An 8,760-nucleotide genomic window follows, 5' to 3' on the forward strand; every position below is an offset into this window, starting at 1 on the left:
AGGGGTGGCCAATGGTAGCTCTCCAGATGTTTTTTTTGTCTACAACTCCCATAAGCCCCAGCCATTGGCCATGCTGGTTGGGGCTGATGGAAGTTGTAGGCAAAAAACATCTGGAGAGCTACCATTGGCCACCCCTGGACTATCGGAATCCAATGAGTTTAAAAAACAGACAGGTTAAGGTAGAATTTAGGACTGGTGAGCAGCATAAACAAACAGAAATAGTAGGGAATTACTCATGTAATAACTGCTCTGCATGTAGAATGATGCTGTCTCTAAAAGAATTTGGAAATCCAGCAAATGGGGATATTATAAAATTGAGTTTTACAAACTGCAACTTTAAGCAATTAATTTATGCAAGAATATGCAAAACACCAATTATAATATGTAGGAAAAACAAGGACTTTTAAAGTCCGGGTGTTGGAACATAAAGCATGTTTGGAAAGGGAAGTACCAGAAACTCCGATGTTCCAGCACATGAAAGAGCGGACACCTAGCTAGGGATATGAGATTTTTTGTTCTGTACAAATACCAACCTAAACCCTTTATAAGAGAAGTTATAGAGAAAATACTTTTACAGCAAGAATGCTTCTGGATTCACAGGTTGCAGACAATAGCGCCAAGAGGGTTGAATCTAGGTATGGAATTGTCGAGGGGGGGTTGTAATTTTTGGAATGTTATAGACTTTTATCCATCTAAAATGTGATATTGAAGAGAAGGAAAGTAATTTGTAAAATTATGTTAACACTGTATTTTTATAAAAGAAGAAGTAGGGTGTGTATGCCTTTAATTGAAAAGGATGATTTGAATTTGGATATGGAATTGTCAGCTTTTTGTAATATTACAGACTCATATCTGTCAGTAATACAATACTTAAGAGTTATTTGTATGATATAGTAACAATTTTGTGATGTATAGAATGTCTGTGTTTCTGCAAGTGTAGAATCAGGGCTTGTGTGCCTTTAATGAAAAAGGAAGGTTTTAGCATCTAACAGAGAAAAAGGGAGTGACGTTAAGAGCCCGAAAACAGAAACTATGGATTTATGGCGTTGATCCTAACCTGAAAATTTATGTACTGTGGATAAGTGTGAGTTATTTTACAACTCTTCTGTGTACTTTAGAAGGAGGGTGTGAATGTAATGGTGTTTTTTTGTGATATTAGCTCCATGAAGCAGTTTAGAGAGAGACCAAACGGAAGAAGGATCGAAACCGTTGAAAAGTCCTAGGGGTGCGGTTCCATATTCTCTCTTCTGGATACTTTGGACTCCTTTAACAATTACTAGATCTTCAAAGGTTCAGCAGCATAATACTTTGGAGGCTTGTAGCCCAGAGGAACATTTCTGAATTATTTCTTGAGGATGATATGAGAACCTGGACTTTGTTAAAGGACTAGCTGCGTTCAAGGAAAACGAAAGGCTGTATTAGATAAATGCTGTGCTTTGTTATTTGTATAAAATTCATTAGGACATACACATTTTGAGTGTGAGAGTTAAATAATTTCCAAGCTGATAGCAGGCTCTAGCTCAGGGGTATCAAACGCATTTGTTACGAGGGCCAGATCTGACATAAATGAGACCTGCACAGGCTGGGCCATGTCAGGCTGGCCATGTGTATTCCTTTTTAAGATTAGGTAGCAGAGATATAAATGTTTTAAAGGTTACAAACATGACTAGAGATTTCTGTCCATACAAGTGTACATGAAAGTTGTGTTTTTTATCCTGTTTTACACTATATTAATTTTATACTGCTATTTTTATGCCAATAAAGGCTGACTTGGCTTGACTAAAGGTTTTTTTTTTTAACTTAAAACATTAGCACTTGTTGGTCTTAAAAGGTGCTTTCTTTGTATTTCTCTCATGGGATCCAGGGAACTGGGCAAAGGAAGCTCTGGCTCTTTCCTTCCTTCCCCAGGGGACCAGGAGGGGGAGAAGCCTCAACCAATGGAGAAAACTGAGGTTTTGCTCTGTAACGCCAGTGCGATTGAGCAAGCCTTGCAAAGCAAGATGAGATGCAGAAGGAAGCAAGAGAGAGGGAAAAGAAAGCAAACAAGAGCCAGTTGCTCAGAGGTCTGATAGGAGCTCTCCAGGGGCCTGCTTCGGCCCTCGGGCCACATGTATGACACCCCTGCTCTATTCTAAGAAGGTGCCTTATTGTGGTAAGAAGAGGGTTTGAGTGCATTCAAAGCTATGGTTCCAGCACTGCAGGAGGTGGAGATGGACAGCAATGCTCCTGAATCCTGGCTTTAGCTTTAAACCCAGCATTGCGCTCTTTAGAAATTAATTGGCATCAAAAGATTCCAAGCAGATGAGAAGCCAGTCTGCTCCGCAAGGTTATTAGGAGGATAATTGCAAAGAAACTGGAAAACCCTTCGTGCAGCAACTGGAGAACAATACTCTGCTGGTATCTGACTCTCAAAAGCTCATACCTTGAAAAATCCGTTGCCATCTGAGATGCTACTGGATTCAAATCTAGCTCTTACTCTGCTGCAATGTAATTGCTCTCAAGTTCTTCCAACCTACATGATGGAGCAGCAGATGACTCCTTGCTCCTTCAGTGAGAAAAAGAGGAACAGAGGTTCCCGCCAGTATCAGGATCTTCTTGCACTGCAGCTCTGGCCCTGTGGAATCCTCCAGAGATGTGTTGATGCCCTTCTTTCTGGAATCTTTTTTGCAGAGGCAGGCCAAAACTTCCACATTCTTCTACCAGCCCATCAGGAACCCACTTCTCAGCACATCTGCTTTGACAGTTCTGAAATGGGTTTGTTGAGTCTTTGGAAGCTTAAAGCTGCTTTATCGGGGAAACATTTTATTTTGTCAAAACACTAATTATTAACATGGAAAACTGTAAAAAATGAGAAAAGAACATTCTCCCTTTGGAGACATCCTGGTGCTGAACAGAGGAGCATCTAAATCACTCAGACACACGAACACACACACAACTTCCCAAGCCTTCCAGAGGACAAAAAATGCCTGAGCCAGAGACAGAGCAAGGGGGGGGGGGAAGCTTTAAAATAATATTAATCAAATTTATGAAGAAGCTCATCCATGCTATTAAGTAGGATGGCTTAATAGAACCTCCATAATCAAAGGCAGTGTACCTCTGAACAACACTTAGAGGGACAACAACTGGGGGAGGCTTCCATCTCCATGCCTTGCTTGTGAGTCTTCGGTTGGCAGCTGTGGGATACACAATGCTAGACTTGACCTGATGAAGCAAGGCTGTTCTTGTGCTCCAAGGGAACGAGCCTGGGCTTTTCAGGCATTGTCACTGGGCCGTCATCACTCTCTGTCCATCACACGGCCTTGCCCTGCAGGATCTTCAAGGGAAGCACCTTCTTGCTGCTGTCAACTTTAATTCAGCCAAACTGCGCCCAGTTTTTGCCTAGCATCAGTATTCTTGGGCTTGTCTCTTGCAGCCAGGCGCGATTCTTTCCTGCCCTGCCGCGTTACAGGGTGCAAAGGCAACGACTGCCCTCTCTTGGTCCACCATAACCAGTTGTTGGATTTTTGGTGGGCCTGGGAGGTGTTCATGGGATCCTCCTCCTTCTGCAGATAAGAACAGGCTTTCTTGGAATATCCAGCACACCTCATTAAGACTGGAAGAAGCTGTTCCCCGGAACTAGGCATGCCGCCCCTTTCGTGTGGGTTCCTTGGCGCAGGCCAATTCCCCCCTGCAGGATCTCACCAAATTGCCTATCAGATGAAGGATCTGCATGTAAACTCAACCGCATCCGGAGTTAACTCCAGCGGCAGCTCATAGGAAAGTGTTTGCAAGAATGCAGTCATGTTACATCAAGTTGCAAAAGTATACAAACTCTCCTCTCCCTCTACACCCCCTACCTCCAACAAGAAACCTATTTGGAATGGAGATACTGCTGTTATCCAGTCACTTGCACCAAAGCAACTGGCAGGTCCCTCGACTTTAATCAGCTGCTTCCCACCCCTGGAGACCCAGTCAGAAGCAAACACCGCTGAGACTCCACAAGCCCTGTGGACCTCGACAGGACTGAACTGCGCCTCCACCTGCTACATCGCAACACGTGCAAGAATTCCTCCTGTTGAGTCTTGGAAAGAAAGTCTTGGATACCGTTCAGAAATGTACCAATTAATTATTGAAAAGAGTTTGCTATCAATTGCTTAAGGTGGGGGGGAGGGGGAGAAGTTATGGAAACTAGACAAAAGCCGATAGATTTGCCCTGGGGATACACCAAAGGAATCTCTAGGCGCTTGTTAAAATATTAACCACTTCCTTCTGGGTAACCTGTTGACATAATTTTGTTCTTGCAACTGGGGTAATAGGAAGCAAACCAGAGATAAACAACAGGGAGCAAACAATCTCTGACAGGGTAGGAGACATGGAGACACAGTTACTAAATCACACTTTAGGCTGGGAAGTTGTAACAGCAAAGGATGCCTCTGAGCATGAGCAGAGGGCCTCATCGCTATGGCCGTCAGCACGACAACCTCTGCTCTTTTGATATTAAGTAACAAGGTTCCTGAACTGCAGTTGCGAGTTCCCTGCAGCCTTTTTCTTTTTTTAATTATGGCTTGACCAACCAGCATCCCACAACCTACTTGGCTTTACAGAAAGTCCCAAATTCAATCCCTGGCAGCATCTCCAGTTAAAGGCCTTCACGTCTTAGGAAAGATCATTCACTGCATGGGAATTTGGAGAGCTGTTATAAGCCAGAGGAATCAATACTGAGGTTCTGGTATATGGAGAGATATGTGTCCATACATCCTCCAAGGATCTAGATTGAGACTGACCCTAGGGCATCACAGTTCTGGCAAGCTGCACCGCAAAGAGAAGGGCTGTTGAGTTGTTGAAGGTGCAGAAGAGGGCAAATCCAAATGACTGAGGAACCTTCCCTATGGATGCAGCCTGAACCGAGAACAAATCAGTTTAGGAAAACAAAAACTAAGGAGAGCGGAGATGAGAGAGGCTCCTAATTTCACGCATGGAGGAAGTGGAGGAAACATTGGGCTCCACGGATTTGGGACCAAAAGAAGCCCTCACAAAACACAGAATTCACCTAGGGAATTCACTGCCACAGGTTGCGGTGACGGTCACTATCAGAGACCAACCCAGACGCACCCTGAGTGCTTCGTCTCCGGATGTCCCAACAATTTTCTTTAATCTCAGTTTCTCAGGAGGTTCCTGGGCATCCAAGATAAAGTTTTTAAAAAACCCAAAACTCTGAGTGCTCACGACACAAAACTCTCAGTGTACATGCAGTCTGGCCCCAAAGAAGGCTCTGAAGAAATTAATGGGAGGAAAGATACCACCCCACGTGTCAGATACTACAATGCAAGCAAAGTAAAACTTCCATATGCAGAGACAGTCTACCTCTGGATGCAGATTATAAAGATAAATCATCTGTCTTCATAACGTCCAGGTTGTGGGCTTCCGGGCTGGATTTTCCTGGTCAGTGGAAACAGGATGCTGAACATGAGATGGATGCTCCTTGATCCAGTGCGACTCTAAACAGTGCTACATTCTGCACTTGGAACACTGGCCCCCACACCCCCACAATGCCTAACAGCATTGCTCTTTACTCAAAGCTTCAGAGGAAAAAAGCCCCACCACAGTGGTCCTAATCAGTGTTCCCTCTAAGCTGCAAAGTCCTGTGAGCAAGAATTCTACTTTGTGAGCTACTGGCATTAAAGTTGTGAGCTACTGCATAAATGAGTGTGCTCTGGGGTAATACTTCCAGAGCTAAGACAAAAATGTGTGAGCCAGAGGCTAACAATCTGTGAGCCAGCTCACGCTAACTCACCTTAGAGGAAACACCGGTCCTAATCCTGGCTCACCAAAGGCTGAATATTTCCAGTTCTAAAATCTACATTATTATTATTTACACTTTTTTGAGGGGGGGGGAGATAAAATTAGAACAGAAACAGAACAGACGCATACATTTGAAAAGCCCTTGTTTTAGAACAAGCCCTTGGTGGGGAGGGGGTCTCCCATTTTTGACTTGTAAAACGCATCAGCCCTCCCCCCTCCTCCTGATCCCTGTGACCCCCCTCCATTCCTGACCTGACGGGATGGCCGGTCGTCGGCCCGCCTCCCCCTCACGCGGCCTCGGCGTGTCTGACCGGTTCGCCTCTCCAACGCACCCAGGGTCTGGCAGTCCAACGCAGCCGCGTCGTCGCAGGCGCCCGGTCGGTCGGTTCCTCCGCCACACACACCCGGGTCGATGCTCGTCGGCACGTGCGCCAAACCCGCTCTGCTGGCCTCGCGCCCCCTCCCCTCCGCGCTTCCCGCCAGCGGCACAAAGACACCTTGATTGCTGCGTTCCCCTGCCTCGCTCCGATAGGGGGAGGGCCTCCCCAGCCCGCTGATTTAGGCAACCTAGGCGCGTGCAGAGGGAGGGAAAGGAGGGAGGGAAAGGAAGGAGGGAGGGAGGGCCTCTTTTTTTCTGAATCAGCGCGGCTCTCAATGGCACAGCAGCCGGGCGCCCCCCCCCGCCCCCTTCTTTTCCTGCACCACACACACGTCATCCCCGACTTTCACGTTTGGGAACCCAGCGCAGGCGTCTCCCCCCGACAGGGGATAGGCGAGGGGGGGGGGTGCTTCTGCAGTAGGAAGCCGCCGAGCTGCCCGAAGGAAGCGGGCATCAGCGCCTCCCCCGTCGGTGCCCCAGAGGGGGCGCGCGCACGAAGCCTCTCTCTTTCTCCCCCCCCCCCCCGCCGCCAAGGCCGGACCCCGCAGCCCCTCCGCTTCCCCTGCGGGCGCCGGGCGGCCACACGTCGCCGCACCCCCGGCCGCCTCCCCCTCCCCCTTCAGGCGCGTCTTACCTGCTCGGGCTCCTCGGGGCGGCGGGCTGACTGGCTTCAGCCCCGGCGTGCAGCCTGCCAGGAACGCTCTGGAGCGGCCATCGGAGGGCGAGCCGGGAAGCGCCGCCGCTGCTTAGCGCTAGTGGGGAGGAGGAGGAGAAGGAGCCGGGCGGGGGCGCGTCACGTGTGAACGTCGCTGACACGAGGCGGAACGCGGAGGGAGGGCGGCGCTGGCTGCAGCTGCTGAAAGGGAGGCCCCTCCCGCAGCCCTGCGCCCTAGCCTTCATTCATGCGCGCTGGGGCTCCATCGCGCTTCTCTCTCGCTCGCTCGCTCATTCCCCCCGCCCCCGTCGCGTTCATTCATTCGTTTTGCTTTTTAGGCAGGGGTCGTTTTGTAGAAAAATAGGTTGCGTTGCTCATTAGCATATACTGCCCCTCCACCAGTCAAAAACAACCAGACGCAAGAAACGAAAGCCCCGGGCGAGCGAGGCCTGCTTGGGCTTGTTAGAGATCCAGCCACCCCAAGCAGGCCTCGCTCACCTAGAGCTCTCCTTGGCCACCCTCTGCCCCATAGTCAAAAGGCCAGCAAGCCACCTGCTACCCAAAATCACTTAAGAAGTGGAGATAGGTTGATGGGGGCTTCTCCAGGGTTTAATGAGGGCTGCTGGGATTGTGGCAAAGCCCTGGTGGCTGGATGCTTTCCTAATGCAAGGATTGTTATGCAGCTGCACCTACTATTCAACGGACAAGGTAGGTGGAGAGGAAGGGGGGGAACCCTCAGAAAGGTTCAGGAGCTCTGCTCCTGTGAGTTCCTGCTGAATTCAGGGTCTGCTTTTTTGGTTTGTTTCCTTTGTTTCTGCTGCTTTCAGCACACCTTGAGGGCCAGCAGCCAACCCTGCGTGTGGGCTTACCGGACAAGGGGAAAAACTTGACCGATGGGGTCGGAGCCCAGAGGATTCCCTGATCCACACATGCAAGTCATCATGGACACCAAAAAAAACCCACCCACATCTGAACTCAAACACACATTTCTGCTGAAGGGATTTCCCACTCCAAGCCCCAGTGGAGGCGGACAAGAAAGCACCCCGGCTGCCCGCTGTGTGGAGCCATCCTTGAGGAACATAAACAAAGGGGTCAGAGCCACATCTGGCAGTGAGGGCAAGTGTCAGGAACTTGCCTGGGAGGATGTGGGTTCAGATTTGTGTTCTGCCATGCAAGCTGGCTGGGTGACCTTGGGCCAGCCCCAAACTCGTGGCCTCCAGGGTTGCTGTGAGGGAAACATGGAAGGGGAAGCAAGCCACTTTGGTCCCCCAGGGGAGAAAAGGTGTAGTAAATGAAGTCAGTAAATGAATAACGATTAGGACTTTAGCATACAAAGGTCCTACAACTGATAGACAAATTAAAAACTAATAAGTCACCGGGTCCGGATGGCATACATCCGAGAGTTCTGAAAGAACTCAAAGTTGAACTTGTGGATCTTCTAACAAAAATCTGTAATCTTTCATTGAAATCTGCCTCCGTTCCTGAGGACTGGAAGGTAGCAAATGTCACCCCCATCTTTAAAAAGGGTTCCAGAGGAGATCCGGGAAATTACAGGCCAGTCAGTCTGACTTCAATACCGGGAAAGTTGGTAGAAACCATTATCAAGGACAGAATGAGTAGGCACATTGATGAACACGGGTTATTGAGGAAGACTCAGCATGGGTTCTGCAAGGGAAGATCTTGCCTCACTAACCTGTTACATTTCTTTGAGGGGGTGAACAAGTGGACAAAGGCGACCCGATAGATGTTGTTTACCTTGACTTCCAGAAAGCTTTTGATAAAGTTCCTCATCAAAGGCTCCTTAGAAAACTTGAGAGTCATGGAGTAAAAGGACAGGTCCTCTTGTGGATCAAAAACTGGCTTAGTAATAGGAAGCAGAGAGTAAGTATAAATGGGCAGTCTTCGCAGTGGAGGACGGTAAGCAGTGGGGTGCCACAGGGCTCGG

The 8,760-nt window shown here is 48.5% G+C and overlaps 1 protein-coding gene across 1 annotated transcript in view; it reads right to left on the reverse strand.

The window, feature by feature from the left end:
* The window catches only part of DIRAS1 (DIRAS family GTPase 1), a 30,552-nt gene extending 23,560 nt beyond the window's left edge, over positions 1-6,992 (reverse strand). Inside the window, exon 1 of the mRNA XM_060232514.1 lies at positions 6,795-6,992. The gene's annotated coding sequence lies outside the window, so the exon portion shown is untranslated. The remainder of the gene's footprint in view (positions 1-6,794) is intronic.
* Between the last annotated feature and the right edge of the window lie 1,768 nt (positions 6,993-8,760).

This window comes from Heteronotia binoei, chromosome 2 (assembly GCF_032191835.1).
Source record: "Heteronotia binoei isolate CCM8104 ecotype False Entrance Well chromosome 2, APGP_CSIRO_Hbin_v1, whole genome shotgun sequence".
Lineage (NCBI taxonomy): Eukaryota > Metazoa > Chordata > Lepidosauria > Squamata > Gekkonidae > Heteronotia > Heteronotia binoei.